Consider the following 27,813-nt stretch of genomic DNA (forward strand, 5'->3'; position numbering starts at 1 on the left):
GAAGAGTTGACTCATTGGAAAAGTCTCTGATGCTCGGAGGGATTGGGGGCAGGAGGAGAAGGAGACGAAAGAGGATGAGATGGCTGGACGGCATCACAGACTTGATGGACGTGAGTTTGAGTGAACTCCAGGAGTTGGTGATGGACAGAGAGGCCTGGCGGGCTGCAATTCATGGGGTCGCAAAGAGTCGGACACAACTGTGCGACTGAACTGAACTCCAGACTGAATTTTCTGAACTGCCAGTAAATGCACCAGGATTGCTGTCACAAAGATGCCTCACTAAAAAATATTAAATATAAAAGTTAAATAGAAAAAAAAAAAAAGGCTAAGCTTTATGCTCAACAAACAGGAGTCCCAGTTTTGCCCTCACTAGTAGGTAGCCTTGAGAAAAGTACTTCCTCTCTCAGCTCCCACCTTCTGCCTATAACATGGGGATGACATTTGACTTATCTCATCAGGGAAATAGGAGAATTAAATGACAGTAAAGCAGATGAGCCACAGGGGACCCTGGTATTACCTCTTTCACCACACGAGAGCACTCTCCCTTCCCTGAACACGCCTGCTCCCTCGTGTCCAAAGCCTTTGCACACTCTTCTCTCTGCCTATAGTACCCCTCCCCCTCTTCTCTGTGTTGTGAATTCTTCCAACTCAAATGTACTCAAATGTGCATTTGCCATCTTCTACAGCTCCCCACAGTGTAGTGGACACTCCTGTCCTGTGCTCCCCTACCCTTGCTTCACCCCATCAGAACCTTGTCACCCTGGGCTGAATGGAGTCTTGATGTCCCTCTCCCCCAGGAGACTGGGTCTTGCCCAGCACAAGCCCAGCACACATGAGGACACAGTAAGTGAATAGCACCTTATCACAGGAACTATAAAAAGGAGCTGTGAACAAGAAAACAAGATTGGTTAGTTCCACTATCACTTTTGTTCCTGTCCCCAAAACTGAAATATAAATAAATTCCATTCATGATCACACACACAGACACACACACACACAGACACACACACTTAAACACACAAGATATTAGCAGCAATTACCTGTAGTCTGTGTTTTCTTCTCATGCTTCTCTATGCCAAATATGTGTTACTTTTGTAATAAGAACTAAATAATAAAGACAGTTCTTCAAATTGAGTGAGCTGAAAGCATAAAGGAGATACGCAAAGGGCCGGTTTTCCAAATTTATCTCTGAAAGAGTTGGGAGATTGCTGAATTTCAATGTGGTGCAATTCTGATTTAAGATCTTGAAGTCTCTGAATTTCTTTTCTATCATGTCTGTGACAGGATCTAGTTTGGAGCTCAGAGGTACAGATCAGGCAGAAGGCCACTTTCTCAGTATCTTCAAGGTGATTTTGGGGGGAACTTAGAGTTTTTACAGGAAGGAGAGAATAAGTACTCTGCTGTCCAATACGGTAGCCATTGGTGATAAAACATGAATCATACTTTATTTATTCACTGAAAGTAAATACAATTAAAAGTTCACAAAATTAAAAGTTCCTAAGTCACAGGTGTCACATTTCAAGTGTTCAGCAGCCGTACGTGGCTGGTGGCTGACATATTGGACAGCACATCTTTGCAGAAGGCTCTACCAGGCAACACTGAGTTAGTGTGTTTCTCAGCTTGCTGTCAATGTGGTTGGTGATATCTCCAGAGAATAAACACATCCATTTACCCCATGAATATGTTACGTTTTACTTTAAAAAATATGCATGAATGTTAGTTGCTCAGTCGTATCCAACTCTCTGGAACCCCAAGGACTGTAACCCGCTTGGCTCCTCTGTCCGTGGAATTCTCCAGGCAAAATACTAGAGTGGGTTGCCACGTCCTCCTCCAGGGGATCTTCCTGATCCAGGGATCAAACCCATGTTTCCCACAATGCAGGCAGATTCTTTACCATCTGAGCACCAGGGAAGCCCTTAAAAAGTAATATATACATACATATTTTTTATATTTATTGCAATGTAAAATGATGCAGTGACTTTGGGAAACAGTTTGGCAGTTCCTCAAAAAGTTAACCATAGAGATGCCTTATGGCCCAGTAATCCCACTTCTGACATATATGCAAAAGAATTGAAACCATATGCTCACAGAAAAAATCTGTACGTCAACTCTCAAGGCGGCATTATTCATAATAGGTGAAAATTGGAAATAACTCAAATATCCATCAGTTGAAAAATGGATAAACAAATTTGATAAATACATACAATAGAGTATTATTTAGCCAAAGAAAAGAATGAAGTACTGATACATGCCATAACGTGGATGAACCTTGAAAAGACTAAGGGAAAGAAACCAAATAGGTCACATATTCTGTGATTCCATTATACAAGATCTCCAGAATGGGCAAATCCACAGAGAGAGAAAGTAAATTAGTGGTTGCCAGAGGCTGAGGAGAGGGGGATGGAAGTGACTGCCTGTGGGTACTAGGTGTTTTTGAGGGTGATGAAAATGTTCTGCAATTAAATAGTGGTGATAGTTGTACAACTCTGTGTATACACACAAAACCACTAATTGTACACTTTAAAAGGATGAATTTTATGGTGTGATGTCTCAGTGAAGCTGTAATTAAAAAAAAAAATACTCTTCTAATTGGGAAGCAACCTAAATGTCCACCTGTAGACAAGTGAGGAAAAACCCCTGACACATCCATACGGTGAACTTCAGTGCAGCACTTAGAAAGACTGGATTCGATCTAGTGAAGAAAGATCTGCAAGACAAATTGCTGTGGGGCAGAAACACATTTCAGAGAGTTGAGTACAGTGTAAAATGTAACATTTTTTTTAAATCCCAAATATTTTATTTTCTATGAGTGTATATCTAAAAATGCAGACATTTTGGTGCATTTCTCTTTATTGCACTTAGCAGATACTGTGCTTTTTACAAATTGAAGGTTTGTGGCAAAACTGCATTGAGTCTATGGGCACCATTTTTCCAACAACACTTGCTTACTTCATGTCTCTGTGTCACACTTTGGTAATTCCCACAATATTTCAAACCTTTTCATTATTGTCATATCTGTGGTGGTGATCTGTGATCAGTGACCTTTGAGGTTTACTGTAGTGAGGAGCGGGGCAAAGCACAAACCATGCCTGTGTAAGACTTCATTGCTGTTGTTTAGTCACTAAGTCAGGTCTGACTCTTTGCGACCTCATGGACTTCAGCATACCAGGCTTCCCTGTCCTTCACTAGCTCCCGGAGTTTGCTCAAACTCATTTCCATGGAGTCAGTGGTGGCATCTAGCCATCTCATCCTCTGTCACCCCCTTCTCCTTCTGCCCTCAATCTTTCCCAGCACCTGGGTCTTTTCCAATGAATTGGCTCTTCACATCAGGTGGCCTAAGTATTGGAGCTTCAGTTTCAACATCAGTTCATCTAATGAATATTCATGGTTGATTCCCTTTAGGATTGACTGGTTTGATCTCCTTGCAGTCCAAGGAACTGTCAAGAGTCTTCTCCAGCACCACAATTCAAAAGCATAAATTCTTTGACACTCAACCTTCTTCATAGTCTAACTCTCACATCCGTACATGACTTGCTTAACTGATAAATATTATATGTGCTCTGACTGCCCCAACCACTGGCTGTTTCCTTATTTCTCTCCCTCTTCTCAGGCCTCCCTGTTCCCTGAGACACAATAATCTTGATTTAGGCCAATTAAAACCCTACAGTAGCCTCTTAAATGTTCAAGTGAAAAGAGGAGTCACACCTGTCTCACTTAAAAGTTAGAAATGATTAAGCTTAATTGAAAAAGGCATGCAGAAAGCCAAGATAGGCCAAAAGCTTGGCCTTTTGTTAGCCAAGTTGTAATGTAAAGGAAAAGTTTTTGAACAAAATTAAAAGTGCTACTCCAGTGAACACAAGAATGATAAGTGAAACAGTCTAGGAGAGATGATCAAACCAGTCACAACATTGCCTTAAGCAAAGGCCTAATCCAGAGAAAGGCCTTCTCACCAGTTCCACAAAACCTGAGAGAGGTGAGGAAGCTGCAGAAGAAAAGCCTGAAGCTAACAGAGGTTGATTGATGAGGTTTAAGGAAAGAAGCCAACTCTACAACATAAAAGTACAAGGTGAAGCAGCGAGTGCTGATGTAGAAGCTGCAGCAAGTTATCCAGATCTAGCTAAGATTGTAGTGAAGGTGGCTACACTAAAGAACAAATTTTCAATGTAGAAAGAACAATCTTATATTGGAAGAAGATTCCATCTAGAACTTTCATAGCTAGAGAGGAGAAGTCAATGCCTGGCTTGAAAGTTTCAAAGGACCAACTGGCTCTCTTGTTAGGGGTGAAAGCAGCTGATGACTTTAAGTTAAAATCCGTGTTCATTTCTCATTCTGCAAATCCTAGGGCCCTTAAGAAATATGCTAAAATCTACTCTGCCTGCTGCTTTATCAAGGTAGCAACAAAGCCTGGATAATAGCACATCTGTTTACAACATGGTTTACTGAATTTTTTAAGCCCACTGTTGAGACCTACTGCTCAGAAAAAGATTCCTTTCAAAATATTACCGCTCATTGACAATGCACATGGTCACTCAAGAGTTCTGATGGAGAGCTATAATGAGACTAAGGTCTGTTTTCATGCCTGCTAATACAACATCCTTTCTGCAGCCCATGGATCAAGGAGGATTTTCAGTTTGAAGTCTTATAATTTAGGAAATGCATTTCATAAGGCTGTAGCCAGCATGGACAGTAATTCCTCTGATGGATCTGGACAAAGTCAATTGAAAACTTTGGGGAAAAATTCACTGTTCTAGATGCCATTGAGAACATTTATGATTCATGGGAAGAGGTCAAAATATCAATATTAACAGAAGTTTGGAACAGCATGGTATTGACACTAAAACAGACATATGGATCAATGGCACAGAATAGAGAGGACAGAAATAAACCCATATACTCAATATGCCCAAACTCCTACAGTCAGTCTTTTACAAAGAAGGCAAGAACATACAGTGAAGAAAAGATGGTCTCTAAAACAAGCAGTGCTGGTAAAGCCGGACAGCCAAATGTAAACCAATGAAGTTAGAACACACCCTCACACCTCACATTTTTAGTTGGCTACATAAAAATAAATTCAAAATAGCTTAAAGACTCAAATATAAGGCATGGCACCATAAAACTCCTAGAAGAGAACATAGGCAAAACATTCTCTGACATAAGTCATACCAGTGTTTTCTTAGGTCAATCTCATAAGGCAATAAAAATAAAAGCAAAAATAAACAAATGGGATCTAATCAAATTTATAAGCTTTTTTTTACAACAAAGGAAACCATAAACAAGTGAAAGACCAACCTATAGACTGGGAGAAAATATTTGCAAATAATGTGACCAATAGGGTTTAACTTCTAAAATATACAAACAGCTCGTATAACTCAATAACAACAAAAACAACAAAACAACCCAATGAAAAATGGACAGAAAATCCAAACACATTTCTCCAGAGAAGACATACAAATGGTCACTAGGCACGTGAAAAGATATTCAACGTTGCTAATTATTAGAAAAATGCAAGTCAGAACTACGATGAGGTATCACCTCACACCAGTCAGAATGGCCATCATCAGAAAATCTATGAATAACAAATGCTGGAAAGGGTTTGAAGAAATGCTACCAATGTTGTTGGTAGGATTATAAATTGTTGCAGCCACTATGGAAAACAATATGAAGATTCCTTTTAAAAAATAAAAATTGAGTTGCTATATGATCCAGCAGTCCTATTCCTGGATATATCCAGGTCAAACTGTAATTTGAAAAGATACATGCCACCCCAGTGTTCACAGCACCACTGTTTGTAATAGCTAAGACATGGAAGCAACCCAAATGTCCATCAACAGATGAATGGATAAAGAAGACGTGGTACATATACATAATGGAATACTGCTGCTGCTGCTAAGTCGCTTCAGTCGTGTCCGACTCTGTGTGACCCCATAGACGGCAGCCCACCAGGCTCCCCCGTTCCTGGGATTCTCCAGGCAAGAACACTGGAGTGGGTTGCCATTTCCTTCTCCAATGCATGAAAGTGAAAAGTGAAAGTGAAGTCGCTCAGTGGTGCCCGACTCTCAGCGACCCCATGGACTGCAGCCCACCAGGCTCCTCCATCCATGGGATTCTCCAGGCAAGAGTACTGGAGTGGGGTGCCATTGCCCTCTCCGGATAAAGAAGATGTGGTACATATACATAATGGAATACTATTCAGCCATAAAAAATAGTAAAATAATGCCTTTTGCAGCAACATGAATGAACCTAGAGATGATCATACTAAGTGAAATAAATCAGAAAGAGAAAGAAAATACTCTATGGTATCACTTACATGTGGAATCTGAAATATGATCCAAATGAACTTATCTATGAAACAGAAATGGACTCACTGACATAGGAAACAAACTTACAGTTACCAAAGGGGAAAGAGGGTAAGGGAGGGATAAATTAGGAGTTTGGAATTAACAGATACAAACTTCTATATATAAAATAAACAACAAGGTCCTGCTGTAGTACAGAGGACTATATTCAATATCCTCTAATAAGCCATAATGAAAAGAATATGAGAAAGAATATACATATATGTGTATAAATGAATCACTTGGCTGTACATCAGAAGCTAACACAACATTGTAAATCAACTATACTTCAATTTTAAAAGTTTTTTAAAACCCAGAAGTTTGCAAGAAGTTGATTCCAGCCCTCATGGATGAACTTGAGGGGTTCAAGACTTCAGTGCAGGGAGTCACTGCAAATGGGGTGTAAACAGCAAGAGAACTAGAATAAGATGTGACTGATGGGCTGAATTGCTGCAGTCTCATGGTGAAACTTTAATGGATGAGGGATTGCTTCTTATGAATGAGCAAAGAAAGTGGTTTTTTGAGATGGGATCTGCTTCTGGTGGAGATGCTGTGAATATGGTTGAAATGACACCAAAGGATTTAGATTATGTAAACTTAAGTCATAAAGCAGCATCAGGGTTTGAGAGGACTGACTTCAGTTTTAAACGAAGTTCTGCTGTGGGTAAAATGCTATCAAACCACATTGCAAGCTACAGAGAACTCATTCATGAAAGGAAGAGAAATGACACCAAAAGATTTAGAATATCATGTAAACTTAGTTCATAAAGCAGCAGCAGGGTTTGAGAGGACTGACTTCAGCTTTAAAAGAAGTTCTGCTGTGGGTAAAATGCTATCAAACAGCATTGCATGCTACAGAGAAATCGTCCTGAAAAGAAGAAGCCGTAGATGTGGCACACTTCGTTGGTGTCTTATTTTAAGAAATTGCCTCAGTGACCCCAACCTTCAGCAACCTCAGTCAATGACATCAAGGCAAGACCTCTACCAGCAAAAGGATTATGACTCACTGCAGGTTCATGGTGATGATGGTTAGCATTTTTTAGCAGTAAAGTATTTTCACTTAAGGTACTATATGTAGGGTATTTTTTACATAATGCTATTGCACACTTTAAAATAAAGTGTAGTATATAACATAAGCATAACTTTTATACGCAATGGGAAAAAAATCAGGTGATTCGCTTTACTGCATATTCACTTTGTCACAATGGACTGAGCCTAAATCTGCAATATCTCCAAATACCTGTACAAAGGGGAATAATACTGTAAGGTTATCCACCAAAAAAATATCAATAGCTACATAAAGGAAGGACTCTGAAATCGAGGGCAGTTGTCAAAGATAGGTTCTTAATTTTTACAAAGAAAAAGTGCTCATTTGTGTGTGTAATTAATGATTTTTAAAGCTCTCTTTATTAAAATAAAAGCATAAATTAGATCATCCCTATAGGAATAAAGAGAAATATAACAAAGAGCTTGCTTCAAAGAAATAAACTACCTAAGTGTAATCAGATAGTTTGTTAATTAACCTCTTATATTCTCCCAGGTAAAGCAAACTACTTTTTTTTTCTTTAAATTGGAGTATAATTGCTTTACAATGTTGTTTCTGCTATACAATGAAGTGAATCAGTTATCTGTATACATATATCCCCTCCCTCCTGGGTCTCCCTTCCACGCTCCCCCCATCCCACCTATCTAGGTCATCACAGAGCACTGAGCTGAGCCCCCTGATAAACAATTTGCAGGGCAGGACGAGAGACACAGAAGTAGAGAGCAGACATGAGGGCCCACTGGGGGAAGGGGACGGTGGAGTGAATTGGGAGATTAGCACTGACCATATATACACTACCACGTGTGAAATAACTCGTGGGAAGCTACTGTGTACAACACTTCAACTTTGCCTATCCCTGAACTCTCTAGGGCTGGAAATTCTCCTGTGGGGCTCCTTCCTCTGGTTTCCTTGCTGAGGAAGCCCCAGACCTGAAGGACCCGCACTCCAACCTGATTAGATTTGTTAGCTGGGTGAGTTTCTCTCTCTGTGTCACTGTCACCACCTCTCACTAAGAGGTCTATCTCGGTGAAACCCTGAGATTCTTTCATGCTTCCTGTAGCCTGTGCCTCTTCTGAGATGGTTGAGAACACTGCATGTGACCCTATTTAGGGGATTTTTTTTTCCCCCCACAGTTTGGGAAGAGAGATCCTTTTCATTCGATTTTTCTGAATTTTTTTCCCAATCTTTTCTTCCCCAAATCACAAGGGAAAAAGGTAAAATGAGAAAGAATACAAAGGAATACTTTCTCATTATGTAGCTAAAATGCCATGGTGATTCTCTTCCAATCAGTATGTTATTACTGAGTGACTGACTTACGACCAGAGTTGGCTCCCATTTTCCTTCATTCTCTCTCACTTTCTCTGACTCTCATTCTCCAGTTTTATTTTTCTGTGTGTTCTCTTCCTTTCAGATCAGTAGCTCTTTATCATTCAATGAGGATCTTTACTCAAGATGTGCCCATTTATTTACATCATCATCTTACAGAAAGCACGTTTACCTTTGGGAACTTCTTAAAATAGACAAGTTCTGTTTCCTCTGAACCTTTCAAGCAGCCTTTCCTTTTTTTGACAAAACATTTCTAAAGATACCAGTTTATTCAGAATGTCCCAAGAATAAATGATCCCATTTGTTAGCGGAGAGCCTTGGCAATCTGCTTTCTCACCGGCCAACATCTCCTGGCTGGAGTCTCCTGCTCCTGTGTTTTCATTTCTTACATCTGACCCTGGCACAGTGTCCCGCAGGCTGCTCATTCTTCTAGATACAAATTTCATCTGCCCTGCCTTTTGAAGGATGATCGCAGCACAAGGTCTCTGTTAATCAGTCAATAATTGATTAACATGTAGAGAATGGCAAACAGCCAAAGAAACATCAGGCTGATGTTGGGAAACCTGGTCCCTTGACATACCGTGTTACAATTTTGTCAAAGTGTCCCTAATAAAAGATGACTGCTTGCTCATGATAAATGAATCAGAGCCCTCTAGTAGGTGTCAGCTTAACAAGACCCTGCTGTTAGCACCAGGCAGCACAGCCACCATTTGTACGATGTGCCGGGCCCTGTGCTGAGTGCCTTACATACATTATTTCCTCCAGTCTCCACAACAACCCTAGAGAGGAGAAGAGAGGCTTATTATAACCTAATTTTACAGATGTCTGTAAAGGCAGGAAGGAAGGACATATTGAGGTTCAGAGACTGAGAAGCTTATAAAAATCACACAGTCAGCTCACATGTTAAGTACCTACTTCGTGTCAAAGTCTCTTCCAGGCAGTGCAGCTCTAATGAGACAGGCAAAGCCTCCACTTTCCTGAAGCCATCATTCTTGGGGAGTGGGTCTGGACAAATGCTCCATATGTAAGTGAACAATATGTCCAGTCACTGTAACTCCTAGAGAGGAAATAAAATGAAGTGGTGGACTAGAAGGGTACAAGAAAGTGGCAGCCAGAGTGCTAGAGTGAAGAGAAAGAGGAGAGAGGTGACAAAGGATGTCAGGTTGAAAGACAGCATGGACATATTGTATGATCTTCCTGGTCATGATAAAGAGTTTAGTTTTCTCTGAGTATAGTAAAAAATCATTGGAAGGTTTCACAGAAAATAATATCGTCTGATTTATGTTTTTTAAATACCTCTGTGCATAAATGGAGAATTGATTTTAGAGACTCAAGAGTGGAAGCAGGAAGGACACTTTTGGGAGGCAGTTTAAAAAGTGGTCCAGGAGAGAGGTGATGGTGGCTTGGGACTGTGCTCTGTTTTTATATATAAAAAGCGAAACCATCCAGGAAAAATAAACGTGATGTAGGATTTACAGAGGACCCTTCCTTCCATACTAAATTGACTTGAGACATCTTTAGGCCTTGTCCCATCTCATACTAAATGTGTGCGAAGTATATACCACTTGTTTTTCTTTACACTTTTTACTGAAGTGTGACATACGTACAGAAGAGCACACCAATCATAAGGACAGGGCCCTGTTGGTTTTCATAAAGTGAACACATCACTGTAAGCAGCACCCAGACCAAGAAAGAAAAAATTTTCCACACCCCAAAACTCCCCGTCCTGTCAGTCTCTGGCATTCCAAGTATGTTTTTCCAGAATGACATTCTGTAAATCAATTTTCTCAGTCTTGCCTAACCTATGACCCCTTTCTCCAAACCGAAAGTTGCATGCCCTCTGCCATCAGAGATTCTCTTACACAGCCAACCAAGAGATTTGAGCCTTGCATTCTGTGATGGGTAGTATGAAAACAACAGTATTTTCATATAAATAAAAATTCTAATATAATGTTGAATGTGCTTTTTTCAAACCTGACATAAACTCCCATTCCCAGATTCTGTTAGGCCCCCCTCTTGAGAATCACATGTCCAAATTCTGTTAAGATTGCAAGTTACCATTGTCTAGAACAGTCTGGAAATCTAACAGCACAGACGATAGGACTGGGATACATGAGTCTGTAATAGAACAAAGCCATGATTTCCAGGGTTTGTTCAGGGGACAAGACACTGGCAGAGAACCAATATTTACTGAACACTTATTATGTCTCTGGCACTGAACTAGGTGTTGGAGTATGTTTTCTTATTTAACCTTCACCACCCTTTGAGGATGGAGTCATTCTCTCCATTGAATAACTAAGAAAACTGAGTCTGCTGTGCTATGCTTAGGCGCTCAGTCGTGTCAACTCTTAGCGACCCCATGGACTGTAGCCCACCAGGCTCCTCTGTCCATCAAATTCTCCAGGAAAGAATACTGGAGTGGGTTGCCATGCCTTTCTCCAAGGGATCTTCCCAACCCGGGGACTGAACCCAGGTCGCCCACATTGCAGTGGATTCTTTATCCTCTGAACCACCAGGGAAGCCTAAAACTGAGGCTAAAGGCGAAATAATTGAGCCAAGTTCTCAGGACTCATACTGACCAGACTTGGAACCACCTCTGTCTGCCTCCACATCCCATGCTCATTTCACTCAACCAAAGCAGCCTCTCTCATTTTTTTTTCCCTCTGGTCTGTACTTAATAAATTGAAAATGTTGTTCCTGAAATAAACCACATTTCTTCTAATGGTTTCCCATTTACATTTTTTAATGCATTGAGTTTGAAATTAACGGTGAGGCAACAACAACAACTTGTAAATGAAATGGAAAACCTGGCTATAACTTTGCTTTCTTCCAGAAAACAAGGGCTCTTTAAGCCTGATGAAGTTTAATGCTTGCTGTAAATCCAGGAAAAGAATGAATGAGCACAATTTAAATCCCCCAACTCAGAGCCTGGCCACTAGAGGAACATAGGGGCCATAGTGTGTCTGTTATTGAGAAGGGAGCCAGCAATTTACAAACAATCTAAATTAACCGCGTTAACATCTCTGGCAGAGCAATTCATGTTCTCTGGCTTTCTGGAAACTCCAAGCTCAAGCTGTCCCTAGGTTCTTTGGCTTTGCGTCATGAAGGGAATTGATTTGATCAATTACATTGCTGCCGCCTAATTAGTAAGCATGGCCACACTTGCCCATCCGTTTCACAGAGATTAAACTTGGGATCCTGACTGCAGACCAATTTTCGTAGCTAAAAGTCGCTGTGCCTTTCATCCTCAATCCGTACCAAGTTCCCCAGAGTTAATCATAACAGGACTTTAGAGCTGGAGGCAGGTTGTCAGAGTCCAGACAACTGGGTCTCTGGGGGCCTCCTGCATGACAACGAAGATTATTTTGGGAAAGCTATTCTGGTTAAGAACCCCTGCCTTTCTGTGCATGTCAGGTATCACCCTTCACAAAGCACATTCACCCCACCCATTCATTTGGGTTTCCCGGTTTCTCAGGAAGAAAGAGGTACAGCTCTCATTTTAGACACAAAGAAAGGAACCTTCACAGAAATAATTACTCAAGGCCATTTCTCAACTAAGATTAGTCATCTGTTTTTATTTTTTATATAAGTAACTTTTACTGAGTTCAGTTTAATTCAGTTCAATTCAGTCACTCAGTCATGTCCGACTCTTTGCAACCCCATGAATCGCAGCACACCAGGCCTCCCTGTCCATCACCAACTCCCGGAGTTCACTCAGACTCACATCCATCGAGGCAGTGATGCCATCCAGCCATCTCATTCTCTGCGTCCCCTTCTCCTCCTGCCCCCAATCCCTCCCAGCATCAGAGTCTTTTCCAATGAGTCAACTCTTCGCATGAGGTGGCCAAAGTACTGGAGTTTCAGCTTTAGCATCATTCCTTCCAAAGAAATCCCAGGGCTGATCTCCTTCAGAATGGACTGGTTGGATCTCCTTGCAGTCCAAGGGACTCTCAAGAGTCCTCTCCAACACCACAGTTCAAAAGCATCAATTCTTCGGTGCTCAGTTTTCTTCACAGCCCAACACTCACATCCATACACGACCACTGAAAAAACCATAGCCTTGACTAGACGGACCTTTGTTGGCAAAGTAGTTTTATCTTATTGTTCATTTTTAGAAGATACAGAAAAACAAAAAGGTAATAAAATGCCATTGTTCACACATAACCACTGAAATGTTTGATGTCTATTTATTTACTCAGCCATTTTTCTATGCGATGATACCATACATGCTATTCTGTAACCTACTATTACCATATTTTTCCAACCATATTCAGTAATTTAATCTTTAATGGTTGAGATATATGGATCATTAAACCAAACACTTATATTGAATATTTGAGATTGGTTCAAAATTTTAGTTATGATAAATAATGTGGCAATAAAATTCTTATATCTAATTAATAATAACTAACATTTATTGAGCATTTATTGCTCAGATTCTGTACGAAGCATTTTACATGTATTATCTTTATTTATTGATTGATTTTTATTGAAATATACTTGATTTACAATGTTGTGCTATTGTGCCACTGTCCGCTATACAGCAAAGTGACTCCGTTATACACATATATATGTATACATTTTTTAAAATTCTTTTCCATGATGCTTTATCCCAGGAGACTAGATATAGTTCCCTGTGCAATACAGTAGGACCTTGTTGTTTATCCATTCTATATATGCTAGTTTGCATCTGCTAATGCCAAACTCCCAGGCCATCCCTCTTCCCCCCTCCTCCCGCTTGGCAACCATAAGTCTGATCTCTGTGTCTGTGAGTCTGTTTCTGTCCTGTAGACGGGATCATCTGTGCCATGTTTTAGATTCCACATACCAGCAATATCATATAGTATTTGTCTTTCTCATTCTGATTTACTTCACTTAGTATGATAATTTATGGTTGCATCCATGTTGCTGGAAATGGCATTATTTCATTCTTTAAATTTATTTTCTTAATTGAAGTAGAATTGCTTTACAGAATTTTGTTGTTTTCTGTCAAACCTCTGAGTAGTATTCCATTGTATGAAAGTGAAAGTGAAGTCGCTCAGTTGTGTCTAACTCTTTGAGACCCCGTGGACTGTAGCCTACAGGCTCCTCCGTCCATGGGATTTTCCAGGCAAGACTACTGGAGTGGGTTGCTATTTCCTTCTCCAGATCTTCCCAACCCAGGAATCTCGGGTTGGGAACACGGGTCTCCCGCATTGTAGGCAGACACTTTACCATCTGAGCCACCAGGGAAGTATATTCCATTGTATAGAACCACATTTTCTTTATCCATTGATCTGTTGATGGACAGTCAGGTTGTTTACATGTTTTGGCTATTGTAAATAGGACAATAAGGTTGTTTACATGTTTTGGCTATTGTAAATTGTGCTGCTATGAACATGGAGGTGCATGTGTCTTTTTGAATTACATTATAGTTTTGTCTGGGTATATGTCCATGGTAATTCTATTTTTGGTTTGCTGAGGAACCTTCATACTGTTTTCCACAGTGGTTTCACGAACTTACATGCCCACCAACAGTGTAGGAGGCTTCCCTTTTCTCTGTGCTCTCTCCAGCATTTGTAACTTGTAGACTCTTTAATGATTGCCATTCTGACCAGTGTGATGTGGTACCTCATTTGTATTATCAAATTTAACCCTCCCAAGAGTCCTATGAATAAATAATATTACCTTCATTTCATAGGTGAGGAAACTGAGGCCTAGAGAGATGGAGTAATTTGCCAACAATGACATAGATAATGACTCCAGAGGCAGCGCCCTTAATCACTAAGATAAACACTTAGGATTGTAATTTCAGGATAACTAAATACATCAGATTGTAAGGTCTCTGAGTCATATTGCCCAATTGCCCTCTAGAAAGCATGTCCCAATTCATATTTCCACCATCAGGATATGAATGCCCACTCACCTGCATCATCACCAACACTGGGCATTATTAATTTGTGTTGTCCTTAGAGAAATGAAGTCCAGACTTCTGATAGCTTATTCATGCTCTTTAGAGCATGCGTGCAACCTGGTTCCCAATCAAAACATTGATTTCCTTTAAACCAATTATTCTTATTCTTTTCTTGGTACGTGGGCCCCTTTGAGAATCCAATGGAAGCTCTAAAGCAGCTACACAGAAAATGCACACATGCACATCAGATGACCTTGTGTTTTTTGGGAATTCACGGACACCATTAAGGACTCCTGTGCTTTCAGTGAAACTAAAACTAAAAACAGGGCTAATGAACCTTGTCAAATGCTGGTTTGACCAGATGATTCTTTTTAACAGTCCTGCAGTATAAGGAACCAGATCAGAAGAAGCTGGAATAAAATGCCCAGGCACAATAATGGTCCATTTGCCCTGTGGAGGAGTGGTACCCAGGTCAAAACTCTCTTCTGAGGTCACGCTGTCCTCCACCAAAGCAGCAAGACCTCAGAGCAGATGGACAGGCCATCCCTGGCCTGCCCCCATTCCTGCGCTTCAGCAGCCTCCGAAGAACAAGGCTGGGCTCCTTCTACCAAATGTACTTCTTCACACACCAGTGTCTTTCACGATCTCCCCTCGCATCCTGCTCCTTTATGGTTGGGAAAACCTCATCCCAGATCCATCAAGCCTCTCCTATCACCAGCAGTGGAGGAAGACAAGAGGGGAGGGGAGCATGAGGGCCGGGATCTCGCCCATCCATCTGCTGTGATGCCACTCTGCCAGAAAGGTTTTTTCTGGGAACTTCCTTTGGCCAGAGCACATGCTTTGGGGGCCGTTTTTAATAATGATCCACTGAGGCTCAGTGGCACTTTCAGAATTATGGGTGGAACATCTGGTCCCAGCCTTCAAGGAAGGAGGGGGACAGAGGAATCAGCACTCTTGAGTGCACTGCCCTTTGGGGTGACCCAGTGGAAGGTTTAGCTCCATCTGGATAGACAGGCTGGGGCCACCAGACCGCCAGGAGGCACACACGGAGGCTGCAGGCAGCTCCTCAGCTGAACCCTGGGCTCCCTGTCCTTGCTGCCTGTCCATGGCCACGTTGGAGGTCTTATTCTGCACAGGACAACCATATTCTTGTCATAAACATGAGAAGGAGTGGTAATGAAAAGGGAGCTTCTCTGTCCTTTTATTGTCTGGCTTAGCTCTTTCTTTTTATCTCTGTTTATTAATTTTTGTTCATCCTGGGCCCGATCCTCTCACATTTGTTCTCAGCACTGCAGGTGATGGAAGGGTTTGTGGGTTAAATGTCCCTTTACCTCGCATCTTTTTGGGTCCCTGGGTCTTACTTTCACAAGGCCAGGAGCTGACAGGCAATGACTTTTCAATTCTAAATAATTACAGTTCCTCCTGGATTTGGCCGGGGGAATATGAGTCATCTGAAAACTAATATATTCACACCCCAACATAGCTCTTCTGTTTCCCCTGCACCCTCTTGTATCCTCTTGTGGAATCTGCTCTGCTTTTTAAAATGTCCTTTTAGTCCTTGGTGTTTTGGTGGCCTTTCTCACCAGGTCCAAATGGCAAAATATAGGACAGCAGAGGCTCTACTACTTAATATCTCTGTGACTCTAAAGAAGTAACTTCTCTTCTAAGCCTCAATTTCAGTATTTGTAAAATGGGGACAGTAAATGTACCTCCCACGCTGAGTTGTTTTGGGTACTGAGATAATGCATGTTAGGGGTTCAGTTGGAGAAGACAATGGCACCCCACTCCAGTACTCTTGCCTGGAAAATCCCATGGACGGAGGAGCCTGGTAGGCTGCAGTCCACGGGATCGCTGAGGGTTCGACATGACTGAGCAACTTCACTTTCACTTTTTACTTCCATGCATTGGAGAAGGAAATGGCAACCCACTCCAGTGTTCTTGCCTGGAGAATCCCAGGGACAGGGGAGCCTGGTGGGCTGCCGTCTATGGGGTCGCACAGAGTCGGACATGACTGAAGTGACTTAGTAGTAGTAGTAGTAGGGATTCAGTACAGCCCTTGTCTCTCATATGCTCCCAGTAGATGGTAACGGCTATTATTATTGTTGTTGTTGTTAAATTCAGATCACCACCATCTTCTGTATCTTCTTGGGCAACATCATAAGGATTGAGTCCATTTCTAGCTATCATGAGAGTCACCCCAACTTCTCCACCTTCCTTGTGATCAGGACACTGCATAGGACATCAGACCTCCCTACTCAAGCACTAAATAGTCTAAGGTCACCAGCCCTCTGAAACACACCTGCCCGCTGAAACACACCTGCCCCACTCCTGTTACACCCTCACTCACAAAGGGGAAGCAATTCCCTGTCTTTTCAGCTCTTGTCTCCTCAAAATGTGCAAAGATGGAATTGGTTTTGCAGGAAATTTCTCTGAAAGTAGCAAAATCTAATGAAGTGAAGTGAAAGTCACTCAGTCATGTCCAACTCTTTGAGACCCCATGAACTATACAGTCCATGGAATTCTCCAGTGTGAATACTGGAGTGGGTAGCCATTTCCTTCTCCAAGGGATCTTCCCAACCCAGGGATCGAACCCAGGTCTCCTGCATTGCAGACAGATTCTTTACCAGCTGAGCCACCAGGGAAGCACAAAATCTAATGACCCTTTCCCAAACTATCACCCACCAACACCTCTCCATTTTAGCAAGTAACCATCATCTCCTGGTTTTCTTCTAGGCCCCTTCACAAAGAATGTTCCAGGGAAATAGCAAGTCTCTGGTCTGTGGGAATCAGCACTAAGATGCAGAAAGATCAGATGCTCTGGGATTATGCCTGGGATTGAATCCTATCTCCACCACTATGTAATCTTTAATTGCTCTAAACCATAGTTTTCTTCATCCATAAAATGGGCATGATGGTTGTATTAAACTCACCGGCTTAAATCTCCTTGCTTTCCCAGTCAGTGTTAATCTCCTGGATTAAAATCTCAACCAGTTCCAGACACCTAGGAGATGTTGTTCAATAAAGACTCTGTGAAGTGGAGCAAAGTTTGGGGCCCTCTCACTGCAAGCAGTAACCTAAAAACATAGATCAAATTGAGAAAGAAGCATTTATTTACATGAAAGAGATAAAGAAATTGTATTTTCTGAAAATATGGTTCTTTGAGGAAAGGAACTGTCTTTAAGAAAATATCTTAATTAGAGCTGAAGGTGGAAAATGAAACCCATCTCCTCACATCACTACCCACATCCTGTCTTCCTCATTGCCCTCAATAATGCTGATGCCAAAGCTACCAGAAGAGAACAGAAATTATTGCCTTAAAAACAATAAGAATTTTGAACCCCTGAAGCAATGTGGGAAGAAAGAAGTTGAGGTGAGAGAGAGCAAGAAGAGGGGCAGGGAGCCCAGCCCTAAGCACTGCTTTAAATACCTGGTGCAGGTGACTTTCCTCTTCACTGCTTCCGGGTGCTATGAGCACTGGTTCCGGGCGCTATAAGCACTGCTTCCGGGCGCTACAAGCACTGCTTCCGGGTGCTATAAGCACTGCTTCCGGGCGCTATAAGCACAGCAGGCACCTAGGGAAATAGAGCCAAGAAACAGGAGAGACGGGGATGAAGTTATCCCCCCTGCCCCACCCAGGAGCCAGGAACATTGAGGGAGAGTTTCAGATATCCCGGGGTTATGGAAAAGGGACATTCAAGATCACCTTGCCTAGCTTTCAAGGGGAGGAAAGGCTCCGATTTATGTCAGGGCTACATATATATATAAACAACATAGGCAGTAAATACTGAACAACTACATCCTGTCCCTTCACAGAAATTCTCAGAAAACATTCTTCCAGGGTCTCAGCAAGCCCAGCCAGCTCTCTGGCCTACAGGCCATCTCTGAGTTGAGCTCTAAATGGTCTCCTAGGCACTTGCATCTGCAAAGTTTCCTAGCAGCGAAAAGCCTTTGAGCTGTGAGAAAGGGCAGCAGTTTGGGGGTCATTTTATGGCAGGTCTGTGAACCTGGACTGAGGAGCAGGATGAGGATTTGCTGAAATCTGGACAGCAGCACGTATTCAGCAGCAAAGACTAATCATTTCATCATACAATATTCATGACACCCGCCCTGGCCCTCGGGATACAGAAAGATAGGCGAGGGCTCTGGTGAGAAGGCAAGACGTCCTAGATAGAGCGGGCTGGAGCCATGCACCCTGAGGGCCGCAGGTGACAAGGGAGGCATGACGCGCGGGTGTGGTCCCCTCTGGAGGAGTGCGTCCTAAACCAGGCCAGACCAGTGGAGAGGAGATGTAGAGCTGTCCAGGGGTCCCAGCCGGGACCCGGCAAACCAGCAGATAAGATTAGACTCCCACCAGCCAAAGGACAGAACAGAGGGATGAGTCAGAAAGAGGAAGGCAGTGGGGGTCAGCAGACAGCTGCTCAGAGAAGGGATGAAAGGCATCGCACAGTGCCTAATGGCCTAAGTGGTCCCATCTCAGCGTTTTACCACCTGATTCCCCAAGGCCAGTAATGGTCCCTGTTCTCTCTGGAGCCTTTCATCCCACTGCTCTGAGCATCTCGGCCAGGCAGCAAGCTATCTGCTCCTCAGAGGGGAGGCTCCGGTACTTCACCGCCTGTTTGTTACAGGCTCGAAGGCGCTCTGGCCACAGGTATATTCCTGCCTTCTCCTCTAGTCTCCCTTTCACCTTGACAGTGGGGTGAACACAGCTGAGAATCCAAGAAACAGGGAGCACGGGTGCTAATGCAACCCCCTGTTTCACACATGAGGAAGTGGGGCCCAGAAATGTGATGACCATGCATAAATGTCAGTCAGTTATTTAGCCCTAGGCTAGCTTTTTTTGCTAATATTTTCAACTTCTATTTCTCTCTCTCCTTTTCCCATCTCCCCTCTCTCCCTATTTCTAATTACAAAAGTAATAATTATTCATTGCAAAAATAATTTTAAATAAAAAGTGAAAATCTTCCCCTAAAGCCTTCCTCCAAAGATAACCATTACGAAGTTTTTTCCACCCAGATTTTTTCTATGAACATGTGTGTATATGTGCTCAGTCATGTCCATCCAACTCCGAAACTGTATTGGGCTGTAGCCTGCCAGGCTCCTCTGTCCATGGAATTCTCCAGGCAAGAATCCTGGAGTGGATTTCCATGCCCTCCTCCAGGGGCTCTTCCCAACCCAGGAATCAAAGCTGTGCCTCCTACATTGGCAGGTGAATTCTTTACCACTGAGCCACCTGGGAAGCCCTATGAACATACACACAGACACATACACACATACATGCACACATGTGTGCACACACACATGTTTTTCTACAAGAATCAGATCATACTAGACTTTCTTTCCTGAAATTTGCTTTTTTCTACTTAACTGGGTCATGAGCCTCATTTCAGGTAGACCTAGCTTACCATTTTAATAGATGTATGGTTTTTCAATGCATGAATGCTTCATGGTTTATTTCACAATCCCCTATTGCTGGAATGTAGGTAATTTCCCATCTTGGGGGGACATTACTGGAGTATCCTGTACTTTTTAAGGATTTATTTATTTATTTGGCTGTGTTGGATTTTAGTTGCAACACACAGGATCTTTGATCTTCATTGCAGCATGCTAACTCTGTCATGGCAGGTGGATCTAGTTCCCTGACCAGGGATCAAACCTGGGCCCCCTACATTGGGAGTGCAGAGTCTTAGCCAGTGGAACACCAGGGAAGTCCTCTGTACTTTTACCTTTGTTCTGTTTACAAGTACTTCTGTAGGATATATTCCTAGATGTGGAGTATTTACATCAAAAGCAAAAGCTAAGATCATTTTAATTGTATTAAATAACACCAGGTTTTTTTACCCAAAATTTGCACTCCCACATAGAATGTATGAAAATTTTTCATATATTTGCCAAACTAATAGATCTGAAATCGTTTTCTGCTTCTTAATTTGCTTGGTAATTATTTGCTTGGTAAAGGAATTTTATGATGTTTTCATGAGTTCACTGGCTACTCGTACTTACTCTTGTTATTTGCTTGTCCATATGGTTTCCTTTGTTTTTATTGAATTGTTTTCTCTTCTTGATTTGAAAGAGAGTTTTGTGTATTGGAAATATTACTGCTTTTACTGTTGTTGTTGTTTTTTTTTTTTGCCATTGCTTTCTTTTTCTTTACTTTACAATATTGTATTGGTTTTTCCATACATCAACATGCATCCGCCATGGGTGTACACGTGTTCCCAATCCTGAACCCCACCCCACCACGTCCCTCCTCATACCATCCCTCTGGGTCATCCCAGTGCACCAGCCCCAAGCTTCCTGTATCCTGCATCAAACCTGGACTGGTGATTCGTTTCTTATACGATATTATACATGTTTCAATGCCATTCTCCCAAATCATCCCCCCCTCCCTCTCCCACAGAGTCCAAAAGACTCTTCTATACATCAGTGTCTTTTTTGCTGTCTCGCATACAGGGTTATCGTTATCATCTTTCTAAATTCCATATATATGCGTTAGTATACTGTATTGGTGTTTTTCTTTCTGGCTTACTTCACTCTGTATAATAGGCTCCAGTTTCATCCACCTCATTAGAACTGATTCAAATGTATTCTTTTTAATGGCTGAGTAATACTCCATTGTGTATATGTACCACAGCTTTCTTTTCCATTCATCTGCTGATGGACATCTAGGTTGCTTCCATGTCCTGGCTATTATAAACAGTGCTGCGATGAATATTGGGGTACACATGTCTCTTTCAATTCTGGTCTCCTCGGTGTGTATGCCCAGCAGTGGGATTGCTGGGTCGTATGGCAGTTCTATTTCCAGTTTTTTAAGGAATCTCCACACTGTTCTCCATAGTGGCTGTACTAGTTTGCATTCCCACCAACAGTGTAAGAGGGTTCCCTTTTCTCTACATCCTCTCCAGCATTTATTGCTTGTAGACTTTTGGATTACAGCCATTCTGACTGGTGTGAAACGGTACCTTATTGTGGTTTTGATTTGCATTTCTCTGATAATGAGTGATGTTGAGCATCTTTTCATGTGTTTGTTAGCCATTTGTATGTCTTCTTTGGAGAAATGTCTGTTTAGTTCTTTGGCCCACTTTTTGATTGGGTCGTTTATTTTTCTGGAATTGAGCTGCAGGAGTTGCTTGTATATTAAAAATATGGAATGCTTCATGAATTTGCATGTCATCTTTGTGCAGGGGCCATGCTAATCTTCTCTGTATCGTTCCAATTTTAGTATATGTGCTGCCGAAGCGAGCACTGCTTTTACTGTTGTTTGAGTTACAAATGTTTCTCTCAGTTCTTATAACTTTGTTTTCAAAGTTTGTGACTTTATAGAAATGTCCAGGCAAATACAGCAATACTTTACAGATCCTGAACTCCTGTCATATGTAAAAAGGTCTTTCCTATTTCAAAACCACATAAAAATGTTAACTATATCTTCTAATATTTTAAATAATTTTTAATATTTAATATATTAGATCCATCTGGGGTTTATTTTAATGTAAGAAATAAAGTAAGGATCCAGCTTTATTTGTTTCTAAATAGCGAGACTGTTGTCCCAACACCACTTATAGAATAATCTTTTTTCCCACAAGCATTGAAATGACATATCAAATTCTCTTGGATACTTTATTCTCTTTATAAACTATATAATTGCATTGATCTATCTGCCTTTTCTTGCACTTCCTGCCCTCAGTTCAGTTCAGTTCAGTCGGTCAGTCGTGTCCGACTCTTTGCGACACCATGAACCACAGCATGCCAGGCCTCTCTGTCCATCACCATCTCCCGGAGTTCACTCAAACTCATGTCCATCGAGTCAGTGATGCCATCCAGCCATCTCATTCTCTGTCATCCCCTCTTCTTCCTGCCCCCAATCCCTCCCAGCATCAGAGTCTTTTCCAATGAATCAACTCTTCACGTGAGGTGGCCAAAGTATTGGAGTTTCAGCTTTAGCATCATTCCTTCCAAAGAAATCCCAGGGCTGATCTCCTTTAGAATGGACTGGTTGGATCTCCTTGCAGTCCATGGGACTCTCAAGAGTCTTCTCCAACACCGCAGTTCAAAAGCATCAATTCTTCGGCGCTCAGCTTTCTTCACAGTCCAACTGTCACACCCATACATGACCACTGGAAAAACCATAGCCTTGACTAGATGGACCTTTGTTGGCAAAGTAGTGTCTCTGCTTTTGAATATGCTGTCTAGGTTGGTCATAACTTTCCTTCCAAGGAGTAAGCGTCTTTTAATTTTATGGCTGCAGTCACCATCTGCAGTGATTTTGGAGCCCCCCAAAATAAAGTCTGTCACTGTTTCCACTGTTTCCCCATCTATTTCCCATGAAGTGATGGGACCAGATGCCATGATATTTGTTTTCTGAATGCTGAGCTTTAAGCCAACTTTATCACTCTCCTCTTTCACTTTCATCAAGAGGCTTTTGAGTTCCTCTTCACTGTCTGCCATAAGGGTGGTGTCATCTGCATATCTGAGGTTATTGATATTTCTCCCGGCAATCTTGATTCCAGCTGTGCTTTTTCCAGCCCAGCATTTCTCATGATGTACTCTGCATAGAAGTTAAATAAGCAGGGTGACAATATACAGCCTTGACGAACTCCTTTTCCTATTTGGAACCAGTCTGTTGTTCCATGTCCGGTTCTAACTGTTGCTTCCTGACCTGCATATAGGTTTCTCAAGAGGCGGGTCAGGTGCCCTAGAGTCTTTTAAATACTTTTATAATGTGAGATGACTTTTTGGTAAGTTTTACTATCTATACCGGTAAGTTTCCACATTTTCCCCACACCACTCCGGTCATTCCTCTTGTTTTAATTAACCTGGATATTTTTTTCTTGGTTATTCTTTTATCATCTATATTCTTCCATATATTTAGTTTGTGATCATTTAGGTTCTTCTCTCTACCCACCCCAGTCCCTAAAAAATACCATAATGATATTTTAATGAGATTGTCTTGAATTTACAGATGAATTCAAGGAGAACTGAAGTTGTCTTGGATAGAGACTTTCTATACTCATTAGAAAAGACCATGATTCCGGGAAAGATTGAGGGTAGGAGGAGAAGGTGCAACAGAGGACAAGATGGTTGGATGGCAGCATCAGTTCAGTGGACACAGGTCTGAGCAAACTCCAGGAGATAGTGAAGGACAGGGAAGCCTGGCGTGTTGCAGTCCATGGGGTCTCAGTTGGGCATGACTTAACAATGGAATAACAGCAACATACTAAAGCAAGTTATGTCTCTCCCTTTACATGTCTTCCTTTTATGTCCATTCATAAAGTCATATGGCTTCCTTCACATAGATCCCATCAATGCTCAATTTTAAAAGGGTTCTATTGGGAAATTTCCATTAAGGCCAAAGTTTGGAACACACTCAGTTTGGCATCAAAGATAGACCCTTAAGTGCTACAGAAACCACTCTATCCCATCTGCTCCCAACTCTGGGCCTAAGCCAAGAGGTCGCTTCCCTCTTTGAAGTGGGAATCGGTCCATCAATTAACCAGTGGGCAATTGATGTCCCTGACCTGATCCCCAGTCCTGTGCTAGAAATATAGGACAGACTCCATCTTCAAACAGCTTTGATGCTGTATAAAGAGACGAATGGCACTTAAGAATGACATTCCATATTGATGTATGTGATATGGCCTGTGTTTTGATGAAAATACAGGAGAAGAGGCCTGGAGCAGTCAGGAAAGATTTCAGGAAGAGGACAAAAACTGAACTGGGCATTGGCCTGTGGTTACCTTTTGAAAAATATTTATCTGTTTGGGTGTGTCAGGTCTTTGTTGCAGCATACTGGCTTCTCTCGTTGTGGCTCATAGTGTGAGCCACACTTGTAGGCTCCAGACTGTGCAGGCTCAATAGTCATGGTGCACAGACTCTACAGTGCATGGGCTCAGTTGCCTAATGACACGTGGGATCTTAGGTCCCTGACCAGGGATCAAACCCACGTCCTCAGCATTAGAAGGTGAATTCTTAACCACTGGACTACCAGGGGAGTTCCTGTGGTTACCATTTAAACATATAAAGAAGAGGAAGGAAGCACATTATAAGCAAGAAAATCACCCCACACCTACCAGGAATCACATAGATACTGGGTTAGGCACGTAAAGAGGAGGTTATGTGCTCAACAAATAGTTTTACACATTCACTATAACCCAAGCTCTGTGTTTGGTGCTAGAAAAACAAGACGAGTAAGACTGACCCTGGTCTTGAGGAGCTTGTGGACAAGGGAGACAGACTGTTAAATAAACAAGTTCAGCAGCTGTTGTGATAGAACTCTGTGGAGAGAATAGCAGAGACTCTTAATCTGGTGACTACATCTCCTGGGCACCCATGGATGGGATTCAGTGAGTCTGTGAACTCCTGAAATTATGCAGTGCTAAATTACTTGCATAACCAGAATACTTAGGTTAAGAACCACTGAGGTACAGTGCCACAAAATTCTTGGTTTCTGTGTTTTAATGGCCAGATAAGATATATGTAAAGACACCATTACAAATAGAAAGTAAATAATTCTGGTCTTCCCCCAACTTAGAAGTATTTTAAGAGTTCAGAGGCTGTATTGTCTGTTATGAAAAATGCCCAGCTTTGGGACAGGCAATGAAGTGAAGTGTTAGTCATTCAGTCGTGTCTGACTCTTTGTGAGCCCATGGACTGTAGCCCTCCAGGCTCCTCTGTCCATGGGATTCTCCAGGCAAAAATACTGGAGTGGGTTGCCATTCCCTTCTCCAGGGGATCTTCCCAACCCAGGGATCAAACCTGAGACTCCTGCATTGCAGGCGGATTCTTTACTGTCTGAACCACCAGAGAAGCTCATGCGACTTGGGTTTGAATCCCAGCTCTACAGTTTAATAGCTGTGTAACATTGAGTGAGTTCTATACACATGAAGACTTGATTTCCTCATCTCTAAATTGAGAATTACAGAACCCACCGCTCCCTCCTGCCTCACTGTGAGAGCGAGATTAGCTAAGCTGTGTCAGTTACCTGGATCTGAGCAGGTCTTCACAGCCTGCCCCTTCCTTCTATTTTCACACTTCAGAGGAAGCTGGGCATTGTGGGCTGAGGTTATGAAAAGGAGGAATTTGAGCCAGGCCTACAAGGGATGGAGAGGAGGAGGGGAAAGGAACCGACATTTCAGATCAGTGGACAGAGTAGATGAAAGGAAAAGAGCAAGAAAAGTCAACTCTTATGTTGCGAAGAATCAGTCCATTGCAGCCGGGTTGAACAGGTCTTAAATTCCAACCTAAACAGTTTGAAATTTATCCTATAAACTACAGGAGCCACTGGAGGGTTTGGGACAAGGAAGTCAGTCCCTTGTTGAGGTGGCTTGCGGCCCAGCCTTTGCTCATCCATGAATTCCAAGATACCCAGGAAAACAATTTTTAAAATAAAATTGTAATGTGGACTAAGGCAATGCTTCTCACCTTAGGATCTTGTTAAATAGCAGATTCTGATTCACGGGATCATGGAGATTCTGCATTTCTAACAAGCACTCAGGTGATGTTGACGTTGTTTATCCATGAACCTCACCTTGAGTAGCCAAGGCCTAACATATTTTGGCTTGCTGTCTTTATTACTAATTATTATTCTTGCAGCACATGTTGACTGAGTAGCTATTCTGTGTCAGGCACTATGCGAGGCCCTGAGTAGAAAGGGAAGAATCAGACATGAACTCTCTTTTCTAGAAGCTCACAGTCTAATCTTAGATGAGGCATAGCCCTAAGCAACTGTAATTCAAGATAGAGAGTGATAAATGCCATATTTTAGCTTCAGATAAAATACTGTGACAGTTTAGTGAAAAGAAAGATTGTTCCAGTTGAGGGGGAAATTGCCTAGTGCTTAAAGAAATGAATAGAAGCTTCTTTTTCTTATTATTAAGCAATGAGTAAGAACCCAGACTTTAGAGTTAGATTTTAATCTTAACTCTACCTCTTACTAGACATGTGACTTAATTAATCTCTTAAACCTCCGTTTCCTCATCCATAGAATGAAATATAATAATAGCAATGCTTCTGGAAGGATTGGATGAGAGAATGTTTGTAAACATAGTACCTAATAACTGGTTCTTAGTTCATTATAAATGGTGGCTCTGGTGATTATTATTGTTTTCAACATTTACTTTAAAACTTAACATGGGTCTGTTTGGCCCTGAGGATATTGTATTTGTTGCACAATTTTGTGATCTCTTTCCAAGGTTAAGTGGCAAATGAAAATGGAAAAACCTCGAAGGGAATTTCCAAATCCAAGGAAACCTCCTTCTCAATGCTGAAAGAATTAGTAACTAGTATTTGACATTTTTTGTTTTGTTTTTATTGGGCAAACGGTTTGCACTGGGAAGACTTGGCTTGGCTGAAGATGTAGCCAAATGCTCCTAATAACAGCCCCATTGAAAGGGAGTTCCACTCTATTTACAAGCTGATCAAAATGGTTTTACCACCCACTGGCTCCCTTGAGGTCATCTGCTTGTGTGATGCTGAACATGAAATAAGTCAAAGCAAATTTATAATCCTAGAGACCCAGATTGTCAGAACTCAGAAGGATGTTACAAACCACCCAGCCCTGGGGGGACCAGACAAATGATGCTCTGCATCTCTCTATGCCTTGGTGCAATCCCCACCCACTGGTCATTCCTTCAACCAATATTTAATGAAGGAATATTACAGGGTCCATAGTAAGAGAATAAGGTACATCAGGGGACCACAGACACATCAGGAACTAACAGAGGAGGCTGCTGGGCTTAACAACGAAAGGTCTCATTTCAACCCCCTTCCCCCCTTACCTGCAGAGAGCCTTGAACAAGCGCTGCCTTCTACTTACAGCTCTGTTTCTTCATCTGAAAAGTATGGATAATCCCACTTTGCTCATAGAACTGTCATGTGGATTATATTTAAATAGAACATTAAAAAAGTGTCTTTTGGTTCATTTTTTTGTCTTTTAAATAATATTCATTGGATTTTTCCCAATTACAAAAGTAATTCATGTTTATGGAGAAAATGTTGGAAAACACCAAAAAGCCCAGAAAATAAAATTTCACCCATAATTTCAACACCGAAGGATAAACACAGTTGATGTCTCCTTTCATGTCTGTTTTTCCAGTCCTTTAGACACATCAGCATGTGTATTTTGTTTCCCCATGAATTGTATTGGAAGTGATTAACAGCCTCTGTAAGGGCTTCTTGGATTCATATTCAAACTCTGCCCCCATTAGCTCTGTGACTTGGAG

At 41.8% G+C, this 27,813-nt stretch overlaps 1 protein-coding gene and 1 non-coding gene across 2 annotated transcripts in view; one reads left to right on the forward strand and one right to left on the reverse strand.

Moving 5' to 3' along the window:
• Positions 1-27,813, forward strand: part of ADRA1B (adrenoceptor alpha 1B) — a 61,012-nt gene that overhangs the window by 22,086 nt on the left and 11,113 nt on the right. The window lies entirely within an intron of this gene.
• On the reverse strand, positions 21,736-21,842 carry LOC112447654 (U6 spliceosomal RNA). The gene has a single exon (XR_003035833.1). It is a non-coding gene; the product is annotated as a U6 spliceosomal RNA (small nuclear RNA).

Source organism: Bos taurus, chromosome 7 (assembly GCF_002263795.3).
Source record: "Bos taurus isolate L1 Dominette 01449 registration number 42190680 breed Hereford chromosome 7, ARS-UCD2.0, whole genome shotgun sequence".
NCBI classification, from domain to species: domain Eukaryota; kingdom Metazoa; phylum Chordata; class Mammalia; order Artiodactyla; family Bovidae; genus Bos; species Bos taurus.